The following is a 15,511-nucleotide window of genomic DNA, read 5'->3' on the forward strand; positions in this document are numbered from 1 at the left end:
TTGGGTTCATAATCACTTAGGGTTTTAGTATTAATCCATTGGGTTTATTAATCCTTTGGGTGTATAATATCAATCCCTTGGGTTTATTATTCCCTTAGGTTTATAATATCAATCATGCTTAACCATTATCAATCATAGCCAATCATGGTCAACTATGGTTGAATACCGTATTGTGACAATGATTGTCTCACCATGAAAATAAACCATGTTTATTTTAATGTTTGTAATATTTATATTACGATTTACAAATGTTGGGTTTATAATATTAGCCCCTTGGGTTTAATATTATTCCCTTGGGTTCATAACTCCTTGGGGTTATTGTATTAACCATGGTTTTATTTTTCCCTTGTGTTCATAATATCAATCCCTTGGGTTTATTATTAACTTGGGTTTATAATATCAATCATGGTCAACCATGATCAACCATAACCAACTATGGTCAATCATGGCCAGATCTCACATTATTACAAAAATTGTCTCCATATAAAAATCATTGACAATCCTCGACAATCATGGTCAACCATGGTCATCCATGGTTGATGATGGTCAACCATTTTTATAGAATTAAACATGGTCAACCATGGTCAAAGATGTTTGAAGTTTGCGTTGTGACAAAGATTGTCCCAATATGAAAATCAACCATGATCAACCATGGTCCAATGTCGCATTATGACAAAAATTGTTTCGATATGAAAATCAAACATGGTCAACCATGGTCCAACATGGCATTGCGATATGGATTGTCTCAATATGAAAATCAACCATGGTCAATCATGTTTATTTTAGTGTTTATAATATTTATCTTAGGGTTTATATACATTGGGTTTATAATATTAATCCCTTAGGTTTAATATTATTCCCTTGGGTTCATAATCCCTTGGGGTTTTAGTATTAATCACTTGGGTTTGTTATTCCCTTAGATTTATAACATCAATACATTATGTTGATAATATTAATCATGGTCAATCATAGCTAACCATGTTTAACCATGGTCAAACCATATGGATATGGAAGTCAACCAGGTCAACCATGGTCCAATGTTGCATTCTCACAAAGATTGTCTCAATATGAAAATCATTCATGGTCAACCATGGTTAACCAGGGTCCAACGTTGCATTGTGACAAGGATTGTATCTATATGGAAATCAACCATGGTCAACCATGGTCAAGCATGTTTATTTTAGGGTTTATAATATTCATGTTACGGTTTATATACCTTGGGTTTATAATTTTTATCCCTTAGGTTTATTATTCCCTTGGATTTATAATATAAATCCCTTGGGTTTATTGTTCCTTTGGGTTTATAATATCAATCCCCTAGGTTTATTATTTCCTTAGGTTTATAATATCAATCATGGACAACCATTTTCAACCATGGTCAATCATGGTGTTTTAGTATTAAACCCTTAGGTTTATTTTTCCCTTGAGTTCGTAATATCAATCCCTTGGGTTTATTATTAACTTGGGTTTAAAATATTAATTCCTAAGGTTTATTAATCGTTTGGGTTTATAATATTAGTTTCTTGGGTGATTCCTTTGGTATATTGATTGTTTGGGTTTATTAATCATTTTTTCCTATAATATTAATGCCTTGAGTTTGTAATATTAATAATTCTTTGGCTTTATTGATCTCCTATATTTATAATATTAAAAATCCCTTGGTTTATGAAACCCCAATATTAAGGGTTAAATATTATTCCAACTATTTATGATTATGTCAACATCACAACACATTAATCTAATATGGAAATCAACCATGGTCAACCATGTTATTTTACGGTTTATAATAGTCATGTCAGAGTTTATATACTTTGGGTTTTTAATTTTTATCCCTTAGGTTTATTAATCGTTTGACTTTTTAATATCAATCCCTTGGTTTTATTGATATAAAGGTTCATATTCTTAGGGTTCAATATTATTCAACAATGGTCAACCTTAATCAACCATGTTGAACCATGGTCCAACATCGCATTGTAACAAGGATTGTCTCAATATGAAAATCAACCATGCTCAACAATGTTTATTTTAGTATTTTTCTTCTTAGCGTTTTTATACCTTGCGTTTATAATATTAGTCCCTTGGATTTAAGATTATTCCCTTGTGTTCATAATCCTTTGTGTTTATTACTCGTTTGGGTTTTTAATATCAATCCTTTGGGTTTATTATTCCCTTAGGTTTATAATATCAATCATGCTCAACCATTGTCAATCATAGCCAACCATGGTCAACCATGGGAATGTCTTATTGTGACTAGAATTGTCTCACCATGAAAATAAACCATGTTTGTTTCAGTGTTGGTAATATTTATATTATGGTTTACCAATGTTGGGTTTATAATATTAGTCCCTTGGGTTTAATATTATTCCCTTGGGGTTTTAGTATTAATCCCTTGAATTCATAATATCAATCCCTTGGGTTTATTATTAAATTGGGTTTATAACATCAATCATCGTCAACCATGATCAAACATAACTAACCATGGTCAATCATGGTCAAATCTCGCAATATGATAAAAATTGTCTCCATATAAAAATAATGAAAAATCATGGAGAATTCTCATCAACCATGGTCAGTCATGGTTGACGATGGTCAACCATGTTTTATAGAATCAAACATGGCCAAGCATGGTCAATCATGATCAATCATGTTTGAACGTCGCATTGTGACAAAGATTGTCTCCATATGAAAATCAACCATGGTCAACCATGGTCCAACATGACATTGTGATAAGGATTGTCTCAATATGAAAATCAACCATGGTCAATCATGTTTATTCTAGTCTTTATAATATTTATCTTATGGTTTATATACGTTGAGTTTATAATATTAGTCCATTAGGTTTAATTTTATTCCCTTTTGCTAATAATCCCTTGGGTTCTTAGTATTAATCCCTTGGGTTTATAATATTAATCATGGTCAACCATGGCCAATCATAGGCAACCATGTTCAACCATGGTCAAACCATATGGATATGGAAATCAATCATGGTCAACCATCGTCCAACGTCGCATTCTGGCAAAGATTGTCTTGATATGAAAATCAATCATGGTCAACCATGGTCCAACATTGCGTTTTGACAAGGATTGTCTCTATATGAAAATCAACCATGATCAACCATGTTTATTTCAGGGTTTATAATATTTATGTTAGGGTTTTTTGATCTAAGGGTTCACATTATCAAGGTTTAATATTATTCCCTTGGGTTTATATTTCTTGGGTTTTTAGTATTAATCCAAATGGTTTGTTATTCCTTTGGGTCAAACATGGTGAATCATAGCCAACCATGGTCAACCAAGCTCAAATGTCACTTTGTGACAAAGATTGTCTAAATATGAAAATTAACCATGGCCAACCACAAAACCATGGTCCAACATCACATTGTGACAAATAATTAATTATTATTATGTAAAAATAATTTAATTATTATTACTTATATTTAATTAATTAACATTAATATTTTTTTTTTTTTTTGTAAGCTTGGTAGGAATACATCTTCATCATGTCCAACTTCTCACCTGGATTGGGGGATACGAAGATTTGAACCCAAGACTTTTGGTTCAGTGAAACTTCATTTCCACAACCATTACCAACTGAGTTACCCCAAGTAGACAATTAATATTACTATTAATATTATTTAATGATATTTAATACAAAAAATATTATTATCATTTAACAATAGTTAATTAATTAACTACTATTTATTAATTATTAGTAGTAAATTAGAAGGTGTAAGACTGAGGGAGAATTGGGTGTTGCAGTGCCTCGAGGCGAAGGAAAAAAGGCGGGAGTAAGTTGCGATGGTTCAGAGGATAGCAGAGACGGTTGCTGATGGAGGGCAGCAAGGGAGGGAGCTCGACTCCCTCCTACAAGGACGTGGTTTCCAACAAAGGAAAAACAATGGAAGGTAACAACAAAGGTGTGGCTTGGGAAAAAAATAGAGATAATGCTAAGGGGACAGAGGGGACTAAGACCAAGGCAAATAGCAACGTAAAGGATAAGGAGGAAGAAGACAAAAATCTTGGTTCACGAGAACACAGGCAAAAGGGACCTTGCAAGCCTAAAGCGACAATCACTCCCAGAGTAATATTAAATGACCCTGCTCTGCAAGCGCACAGAGAACACATGGGGAACTATGCCATTATTTGTAAATTCATGGGAATATGGCCCACTGAAAAAGCTTTGCAAACGTGGATCAAGTATCACTGGAAGCCCAAAGGAAGCATTGACCTACATCTTGGGTCAAAGGGATTCTTCACAATGGTGTTCTCAAACATCGAAGACAAAGACAAAATATTTGAAGGAGAACCCTACTTCTATGCAGTGGCTGGTCTCTATATGAGGCCTTGGATGATGAACTTCGTCCCAGAGCAGGAGACCTTCACCTCGGTTCCAGTATGGGTAAGGCTATATTCTCTACCTCTTGATTATTGGCAAACGGAATCGCTAGCAGCCATTAGTAATAAACTAGGACATTTTGTCAAAGTTTTTGAAGCCACAAAAAGAAGGATCTATTAGAAGCTCTTTCGAATGAAGTTATTCTAGATGTTTATGATGAGGAATGGGTGCAGATCGTGGACTACGAGCATATCCCATTCAGATGCCGTAGATGCCATGAACATGGACATCTGTTCAGAGATTGCCCTCTCGGTAAAGCAGACAACAAAGAATACCTCAATACCTCGAAGGATACAGAAAGCTTTCAGAAAGTGGCAGGCAGAAGTAAAGGGGGAAAAAGGGGAATGAAGCAACAACAGAACGAAAGACAGAAGGTCAGTCAGAACAGGTTTCAAGTGCTGGATGAGAATGAGGATAACACGAAGGATGATCAATCTCAGGAGAAAGATCCCAATGAAAAAGAAATGGAAGAAAACAGAAAACAATCTCAAGATATGGTTCTTCAAAATGAGATTGTTATGAGTGAGACAAAAATGGAGATGGACCAGGAAATGACCCAAAGAGAACTAGATCTGGAAGATCATGAATTACAGGAAATTTTAGACAAGGAAAACTTAGATTCTGGAAGGATTCTTGAGGCAGGGATCCAAGGAAGGATTAGAATCAATACCTCTAAAAGAATTCTCTAGAATACAACAGTTATTTTTATGGAAAACCCATGAAAGAGGATTGCATAAAGGTAAAAGTATTCACAAGCAGGAACACAGAGGGGTGAAGACTATGAAATCAAGTCCAGGATTAGCAACTAGAAATCCAAGAAAGAAGAGGGGCAGGAAAAAGCAAAATGAACTCTTGATGGAGTGTGGAAAGCTAATGATAGATTCGGGTAAGATGAAAGACCTAACGAGTTACTCTTTCACCAATATTTAATTATGAAGATCATTTCTTGGAATATTAGAGATCTAGGCAATAAAAGAAAACAAAGAATGTTAAGTCATAGAATGAAACTAGCAACACCATCTATCATCTTTATTCAGGAAACAAAATGTTCCATTCAAAAGTTAAAGCAGATACATACCAAATGGATGAACAGTTTTGAGTTTCTTGAAGTGAAAGCGGAAAGCACAGCGGGAGGCATCCTCACTTTATGGAACCCCCAAAGAGTTAGTATTTTGGATGTGGAGGCATCAAGAAATTATCTATCTGTAATTATTCAACCACTGGGAGTTGTGGACACTTTCCTCACCACAAATGTCTATGGGCCACAAAGAATAGATGAAAAACTAAAACTATTAAACTCCTTGGCATAGCTCAAGAATAGACATGAAGGAATACCTTGGGTCTTGGGAGGAGATTTTAATATGATTAAATCACTTTCGGAAAAAAAGGAGGCACCAAATTGCTAAATAAGGACTCATAACTGTTCCAAACCTTTACAGATGACATGAATCTAGTTGACTCGGCAACACATAATGGCCTTTATAATTGGAACAATAAAAGAGGAGGTGAGGCTCAGGTCGCCTACAAGTTAGACAGATTTTTGATCTCAGAGGAGCTTATGCTACCAAATAGAGAGATAGTAACTAAGGTTCTTCCCTTTGGAGGTTCTCATCACTGGCTGATACAAATAGAACTCGAGGGGTTTGATTCTCCCAAGAACAGGCCCTTCAGGTTTGAGAATATCTGGCTCTCCCACCCAGATTTCATTAACAACATTGAAAATTGGTGGGCAGAAAAACTGCAAATCCAGGGCATGAATATGTTCATCCCACACAAAAGACTTCAGCACATTAATTTAGACTCAAAGAATGGAACAAGGAGGTTTTTGGCAACATTTTTGTGGAGAAAAAGGCAGTGGAAGCCAAACTACAGGAACTCAATCAAGCATTGATCACAATGGGTTTTGATAAAGACACAAGTCAGCAAGCTGATAAACACCATCAAGAATGGGAGAATTTATGCAAACAAGAGGAAATATTTTGGAGACAAAAGTCTCGTATTCAATGGCTCAAAGAAGGGGATCGTAATACAAAATTTTTTCATAGATCCACCATAGCCAATAGGGCTAACAATAGAATTTCTGCGATTTGAAATGACAAAGGGCAGCTCCAGACCTCTCACAAGAATATTGAAGAAGTATTCGTTCAACATTTCAGAAGTATCACCAAGGAAAATAATCCAAACAGGGAGCAATGCATCAGAGAAATTGCAAAGAACATCCCTAAGCTGGTGACTAGAGAGGACAATTTCAACTTGAACAAACCAGTCACTGAAGAGGAAATCAGTGAGGTTATCAAGGACATGCAGAATGGCAAAGCTCTAGGTCTAGATGGTTTCAATGTGGATTTTTTTAAGGCCTGTTGGAACATTGTCAAGCAAGAAATCCTGAACGTTGTGGAGGATTCCGGAAGAAATAGAACTATTCTGAAAGCCCTCAACACCTCCTTCATCTCTCTGATCCCCAAACAGGATTCAGAACTGACTGTTGATAAGTTTATACCCATTGCCTTATGTAATGTGGTTTACAAGATCATATCCAAGGTATTGGCTAGCAGACTCAAACCTCTTCTTCCTTCTTTAATCTCAGGTGAACAATCTGGTTATGTGGAAGGCAGACAAATTCTTAATAATATCATTCTAGCACACGAGATAGTCCACACGCTAACCAGTAAAAAGCAGGCTGGTATGATCATGCAATTAGATATTGCCAAAGCTTATGACAAAGTCAACTGGAGCTATATCAAGAGGATCCTTGCTGCTTTTGGGTTTGATCATAACTGGATCAGATGGGTTATGGCTCTCATAACTTCTTCCAGCTTTTCTATTCTGGTGAATGGATCTCCCTCAACTATCTTCACTCCTTCTAGAGGTCTAAGGCAGGGCAACCCACTCTCTCCCTTCCTTTTTATCCTCATGATGGAAGGATTGGGAAGAGCCATTAAGCAGGCTAAAAACTTGGGCAAAAATAAAGGACTTCAATTAACCAAGAATGGCCAGACAATGACTCATCAACAATTTGTGGATGACACAATCCTGCATGGAATTCCCATTGTCAAAGAAGCTTCAGAGTATAAACAAATTTTGAATAATTTTGCCTTGGCCACAGGTATGGAAGTAAATCTCTCCAAATCATTTTTTTTTCTTAAATACTAACATTGCAATTCAAAGAAATATTTCAAGAATTCTAGGCTTCCAAAGGGATTCCCTTCCTTCAAAGTATTTGGGAATTCCCCTTATAGACAAACCCCTGCACAAGAGCATTTGGGAACCGGTACTCAATAAAATGCAAGACAAAGTTAAAAAATGGACCATCAGATCTTTGAACCTAGCTGGCAGGCTGATTCTGACAAAGGTTGTCCTACAATCAATCCCGGTGTTCTTTTTATCAGCTCTCCTAGCCCCCAAAGGGGTCTTACAACAATTCAGGAATATCCAGAGAGACTTCCTCTGGGGCAAGGAAGAGACAAGGAAGAAATGGGCACTTGTTTCATGGGACAAAATCTGCAAACCGAAGAGTCACGGGGGACTAGGTTTAGATGATCAGGAAATCTTAAGTAATGTACTAGGAGCCAAACTCTGGTGGAGATGGGTCAAAGAACCAGAAGCTCAATGGGCTAAAACCTGGAAAGAAAAATATGCAAGCTCTTGGCAAACTAATGATCTTATTAGAATGTCTGGAAACATAAAGGGCTCTTACATCTGGAATAAAGCCTGGGAAAACAGATGCCTAGTACAGGACCACAGTTTCTGGGAAATCAGAGCAGGGGATCTTGCTCTCTTTTGGGAGGACAAATGGCAACAAGAACCAATGCTGCTAAAAGACGACTATAAAGACCTCAAGCAGGAAACAGATTCCCAGGGACTAACCAGAGTTAAAGATTTCTGGAATCCTCCTTACAGCTCGGAAAAATGGAGAAATTGGAGAAGCATATACTGTAGTGATGACAGTCCCCTAAAAATAAAAGCCAAGGAAATTATGAGCACACTAAAACAAAGGAAAATCTTGGTAACAAAGGGGCAAGATCAGTTAAGATGGGGCCTCAATAAAGAAGGCTCCTTTAATCTTAAGGAAGCTAAGAAGATTCTCCTGAACCTGGATTCTAGCACTGCAACGAATTCTTGGAAACAACTCTGGAGCCAACAAGGGTGGATGAAGATCAAGCTATTCATGTGGTTAGTGCACCATAAGAAAATCTTAACTTGGGACAACATTAGGAAAAAAGGGATTATTGGGCCCTCTAGATGTCAGCTATGTGAAGCTCAAGAGGAAACAATGGAGCATATTCTTAACAGTTGCACCTTTACCACCTGGGTGTGGGACTCTTTTGCACCCATTTTTCAACAGAGAAATTGAAATAAAGAAAGCATCACAAATACCCTGATCAAGTGGAGAAGGAACTTTTCAGAAATTGAGATTCTCAATCTGGCATGGGCCTTTACACCTAGCTTCATCATCTGGAATGTTTGGAAAGAAATGAATGAAAGAATATTCAAGGAAGAAAAATCCAGTCCTCTTCGCTTATTGGATCTGATCTTGAAGGAGATTAGAGAGATAGTTGGTACAGTTGTTCGCAATTTTCCCAAAAACTCGCCCACTATAAATGAGATGAGAACCCTTGGGAAACTGGGATTGCAAGAGACTATTATCAATGAACTGAGAAGAAAAGAAGGAATTTTGGGAAAGGAAAAGGATTTCTGGCAGTCTCCGCCGAAAGGCTACCTGAAATGCAATATAGATGGGGCTTCAAAAGGCAACCCTGGAAGGGCTGGTTATGCTGGAGTGTTAAGAGATGAAGAAGGAATCATAAGCTTCATTTTCCACTGCCACTTAGGTAAAGCCACAAATAACATGGCCGAATTAATGGCCTTGGAACAATGCCTAGAACTACTGAATCAAAATCGTAATTCAAGTGTCATCATAGAGGCAGACTCGGAAATCTCTATAAAAGTTGTGAGAAGAATCAATTGTGGAGCAGTGCTGGAGAAGGTCTCAAAACATTGCAGACTAATACAAGTGTATCAAAGAATAAAAAAACATCTCCTGAGTCTAAAAACTGTTAGTTTCAAACATGTTAGACGAGAAGCCAACAAACTAGCGGATACTCTTGCCAATCAAGGAGTGTTTAATACATAAAACAAATTTGAGATGAAATTGAAGGAAATATCTCTGGGAAGAGTAAAAGCTCTTTGTGAGGAGCAAGCGGCTGAGGATAGAGAACTTTCCAAACATTGGGCCTGAAGGAAAGCAAAGATTTGGTGAGGTCTAATCAAGTTCGATCTCTGTTCTCAGAGAGGCTTTGGGTAGACGGACAGGTTCGAAGTTGTCTTGTTTCTACCAGGTGGAAAGGGACGAGGCCTCTTCCTCTTCAGATTGCTCAACAAGTTCTATCCATAGTCAACGGAGGTCTCTGTGGCTTGTTCTATTTCCCGGTGATGACGATTCCCCTTCATTCCTCTTCCTGGTTGGAAAACCAAGATAAAGTGGTTTACGGGTGATCGCAGTGATTTGGGATGGTAAGTGGTTTAGTTTGTTTGGGAGTGATACCATTAGACTACCGCCACGTGGCCAGAGTGGGGTGAAGATACCACCCTCCATCGCGAGTTAAGTTTCGCACATGTTAGGTGGTGCGATATTTCGGGGTGCCGTCCGATTTCATGGGGTTGTATTAACCGTCAGATCTGTTGGTGCTTTTTGGTGGGGCCACGAGGCTTGATGGGCTTATCGCTTGAGTGATGTGGATGTTTGTTTGCTATAGATTAGGCTTTTATTTTATATGGTTCATCCTAAAGATTGGAATGAAAAATTTAGTTGTTTGTTGTAGCGGGGTGATGCTTTATGTTGGCATCATGCCCTTCGTTTCCTTGTCGCCTCGTGGAGTTTAGGGTTTACGTATACTCTGTAAATTTATTCTCGAGTTAATGAAATAGAAGGAACAACTCTTGCTTAAGCAAAAAAAAAATTATTAGTAGTAAATTATTATTATTATTATAAAATAAAATACAAATATTTATATTTTTTCTAAAAGCAATATTAATTTATTTTTTAATAAAATAAGTAATTATTTATTTCATTTTATAAAAAAATAATAATAATAATTATTATTATTAATGGTTTATGGCATAAATAGAAATGAAGCCTTATACTTATATCAACCACATTTACTAAAATAATTAAATTATTGTTATTAAAATTATTATTGTTAATTAATATTACTAATATTATTATCAATTAATATTATCATTAAATATTTAAATTATATTTAAAATAAAATAATATTATATAAAATATTATATAGTAACTTAATATTATTTTAATATATAATATAATATTAATATAATAGTCATAAATATATAAGAATACAAGAATATGGTTATTAATAATTATAAATAATTAGTCCTTAAAAAAATACAAATAATAATTATTAATATAATTGATATATGCTTATTAGTATATTAATTATATTGATAAATGTATTGTATATATACTTCATATAAATCTATAAACTTATATCAGCTATATTAGAAAATATAATTTTGCTAATCAAATAAAAAGTTAAAAATATTTTTCCTCCCATAACCTATGTGATCGAGGATATTCAAAAGGTAATGAGCCACAACCAGATTGAAACCATAATTTTGGAAAATATTTTAAGCGTTAGGCTTCCAGGAATTTTTAAAAATTATATAGAAAATATAACAGTTTCATGCGTGTCCATTCAATTCATTAGTGGGGGTCGTTTGAATTCATCTATGCATCTCATCGATGTATGGATCTTCCTTCAATAAATCATCTAGATCGAAGCCAGATTGATCATTCAGAAACAATTTAATGGCGAGGGTCTTAATTCAAAAATGTTGGACTGGAATACAATGGGGGTTAGTTTGAACTTACAGCTTATTCGCTCTAAAATGCAGCGCACAACGTCCAATAGGATAAGGATTAACACGGCTTCCTTCAATGGCCTCTCAAGAATGAACCTTTCAACCATTTATGAGGAGTGCTTCCATTCACTTATCGACTTCAAATACGAGAATGTGAAATTATTTCTGTCTCATTAAAGTACTTGTCGTCGATATCTTTTCAATTATGGAGTTGACGTGGAATTGGGTACCAGGATTAGGTTGTTTGTCGCTGGTCGCCTTTGAACCCTGGAAGCTAACGCTTCCTGATCCGATATCTTCTTTTTCTTTCATTCATATCTGTACTTGCGTCCGGAAAATGTTTCTGAAAGCGTTGGAAATTACAGCAATAACCGCCAAATTACGTCACTGTAAAGGCCATTTCACATTTGGTCTCTTATGATTCCGTCAATAGTTGCGGATTTTATGTCTCCCATTTTATATTTTGAAATTAACTATATTTTATTTATTGTTAAAATATATGATTTCATAACTGATGTTATTGGAAGATTATATTAATAATTATTTGGTTGTGCCTGTTGCCAGGCCTGCTCTTTCCTTTGTCCTTTGATGTTCCCACATGAACAGGGACCCAGTGCTACTTGCCAGACTTTTCCGGGAAATTTGAACAACATTTACTAATGAACTGCGCATTTGGCCATGCTTTCCTCGCTCGCTATTTATTTGGTAATGTACACCATTCCGCCCTCCATTCCGCCCTCGTGATCACAAGAATTCTACAAAACAGAAAATATCATCAGGTAGGCTAATTTAAGTCAGTTAAGTTGGATCATAGTAGAGGCAACTATTCTAAATCGACTATCAAAATGAATTTATACAATCTGAATCTCAGCCCATCTCTACCAGTTTGTTGTATTAATGATCTGAAGATCCTCTCTGACATCAGTAACCATTATCTGAATGTGCAGAGAGAACTTGGCAATGGAAGACGAGAGAAGCAAGACAAAGGCCATGAAGCCTCTCGCAGGAGCCGGACGTATGAATCTTCGTGACTATTGTTGCATTATCATATGCATCCAAAACATCTTCTGCCTTTTCCTAATATTTAATATTCGATAATAAATTTAATTTTATTATTTTAATTTAAAGTTATGATTATAAATTATTATTATAAAGCATTAATCTTAAAACAAGGTTATTATGTTTAAACGAGTACTTTACATCGATTCAAGAACAATGATCTCACTGTAGGTATTATACCTACACGTTGATTTGTAAATTCTATTTACCCGAAATAATATTTTACCTATTGATCTTGGCTATAGTCTCACGTTTACCTCAAAATTGGTTCACTTTATATTTGTATGTACTTTTAGTAATTAGTATAACTAGATAATAATGTGGTTGATATATAAATTTTAATGTGGTTGGCATACATATTTTGATGTGTTTTTAATTTGGGTTATTATGTTTTGGTTATTTGTGCAAATGGTATTTATTAGTGTATATCTACAAAATTAGTAAATATGTTTGTGAATAAATCATGGTATATAATGAAGTGAGTATGAGCATAATATGTCATGCCAAAGTTAAGTGGCTCATTTTACAGTTTGAAAGTGATGTGTAAGTATGTCCATGCTCAACTTAAAATTGAAATGTGTCCCTCTTAGAATAAAAATAAAATATTCTCTAAATAAAAAAGCAATGTGAACTATAATACAAAAGAAAAAAATATATGCTATACATATTTAATTAGCGAGTTGTCTTTAGTGCGATTTTTTGGAAGCTTTTTTGGTGGGCTTGTTCAGTCTAATTTCTCTAAAATCTGGCACCAAATTATTGAAATCACCATTTTGATGGGTAGCCCCTGCACAATCCAAGTGCCCTAGGGGTTTTCCAGGTGTTGAATCCATGTATATAGTCAAAAAACCAGTTTAAATAATACAAATCAAGATTTCACGTCAAAATTTTCCATTGGATTCCAACATGAAGAGTCCAAAAGGTCGCACTAAAGACAACTCCTATAATTAGTTTTCCATATAATTACCTTACCATGTAAAGTAATTAGAAGTAAAAAAAATATGTGAGCAAGATGTGAAACCTTATATTTTGAAAAATATTTACCATCTAATTTAAGTAAACTATTTGAAGATTTATCTTAACTATTTTATATCGAGATCAACTTTATGTATATCTATATGTAGAAAAAAAATGTTAAAATAAAATATTTTAATGTGGTATATAATAAAATATCGAATGTGGGTTATGAATAAAATATTTTAATATGAATCAATACTGACATATACTTAAAAATATATTAATAACAAAAAAACCATTTTAATCTGTTGATAAAATAAAATCGCTCAATGTACATGTTATGTAAAATATTTAAAAAATTTAAATGATCTCATTATTAGGTATTATGTTTTTTTGTTCAAATCCAACAAAGATTTTTTAGACTTACAAATTTAAGCTACGTAATCTCTACAACATTCAAAAATACAATTTAAACATTGAAAAATTACACATTATTTTTTACACTCTAAAATAATTTTGCACGTGAAGAAATTTTTTTTAGACTTAAAACTATGTAATCTCTATAGCATTCAAAAATACAATCTAAACATTGAAAATTTTATATAATTTTTTTTGCACTAAGAAAATTATATTTTTCCATGCTCATATTAAATAAACGCTTAAGATGAAACTATATTAATATTATGCAATAAACAATTCTTTGTGATATTATTTGGAAACTTCATATCTTTTCTCTCATCCAAAAGCTCCTATGCACTTTATATTTTCACATCTTCCGTGGCCAACGTATCCACGTGGCAAATTGTCAATGATGCCAAATTGAATAATGATTCTAGCTTATATTAGTTTATATTTTTCACACAATCTTATCGAGTGAGGACTCGAGAAGGTCATTTAACGAGTGAACCTTGATTTGGTGGGAGAATGACAAGACTTCCGTGACCATGTCTTGTAAGGTTGAAATTGAAAATGACTTCTTTATCATCAATTTCAAACATCTCTTGCGTTTTAGAAAAACTCTATGTATTGTCCATCCACATGCTTCTAAGCATCCATATCTTGACCAACTCCTTTACCTCCAGCTCTATAAATCCTATCAATGGACATTGTTGACGTTCAACACCTTTCATTTTTTCTTGATTATTGTTAATGATCTGGAACTTTCTTTCTGACAGTGACTCTCTTGATTATTGTTAATGATCTGGAACTTTCCTTCTGACCGTGACTCTCGGTGAGCATCCATCGTTAAAAAAGTGGATGAGGTTGTCAAGATAAATTGTATAATAATTAATAAAGTTGTAACCAGAGTTTAAAATTAGGTAAAGGTGACACACATTGTAAACATGGTTGTTCAGCCATTCTTGTCAAACTTTATCATCTTATAAACAGTGCGCACACCATACTCTGTGATTGATAATGCTGGCTAAACTCTCTTGCCAGCACATAATGCTGACGAACCCCACTACCTCGATTCAATAGGCACACTTTAATCACTAGCAGACACCATTGATTGCACCTCTCGATTGCGGCACCACTCGATTCGGCGGAGACAACTTCCAAGTTTCGTGTACCTAGTTTCCAATCGCCAAGCAGGCACTGAATATTTGATCAGATTAGAAATAGTAGATACACAATTCTACATTAACTTCAATGAAAATACTCGAGGATTTTGAGACAGAGTGCCATTGATTTGATTTGAGAGAATCGTGAGTCAGACGTACTCTATAATGTGATGATGACAAAGACTTTAAAGTTTACTCCATGAGATAGTTACGCAGATTTTAAAGGTTTAAACAGCTTACTTGATGTAGAAAACTGCACTGAAATGAAAATGCCTCGTCACATCACAGAGTCCCGGTGTCAGCTAATTTTCTGAGTTACACAAAAGCATCTGAGAGAGGATTGCGACTAGTGCGATACCGAGGGTTCTTACGGTGGCTTAAAATCATCGTCGCCGATAGGCGTATCTATTTTGGAATGAAGTAGTGGGTTTGCAAAATTTTGAATTTTTGTTAAATAGATGGACCAGATTTGATATTAAGTGAATATTTTCAGTTGTATACGCCACATGAAAAATATTTGAATTTTTTCAAGTTCCAATTAAAAAAATAACAAATTAGATTTAAATATTTCCATTTTCTTCTGCCCTTTAGATTGGGTCCAAGATTTAGCAGCGCGTTCTGTAGTGTAAGATGGAGTGTTGAAACCGTAATCTTGT

The sequence above is a fragment of the Pinus tabuliformis genome, chromosome 4_2, assembly GCF_031772625.1.
Source record: "Pinus tabuliformis cultivar Carrire ecotype Pingquan chromosome 4_2, CPIR1, whole genome shotgun sequence".
Lineage (NCBI taxonomy): Eukaryota > Viridiplantae > Streptophyta > Pinopsida > Pinales > Pinaceae > Pinus > Pinus tabuliformis.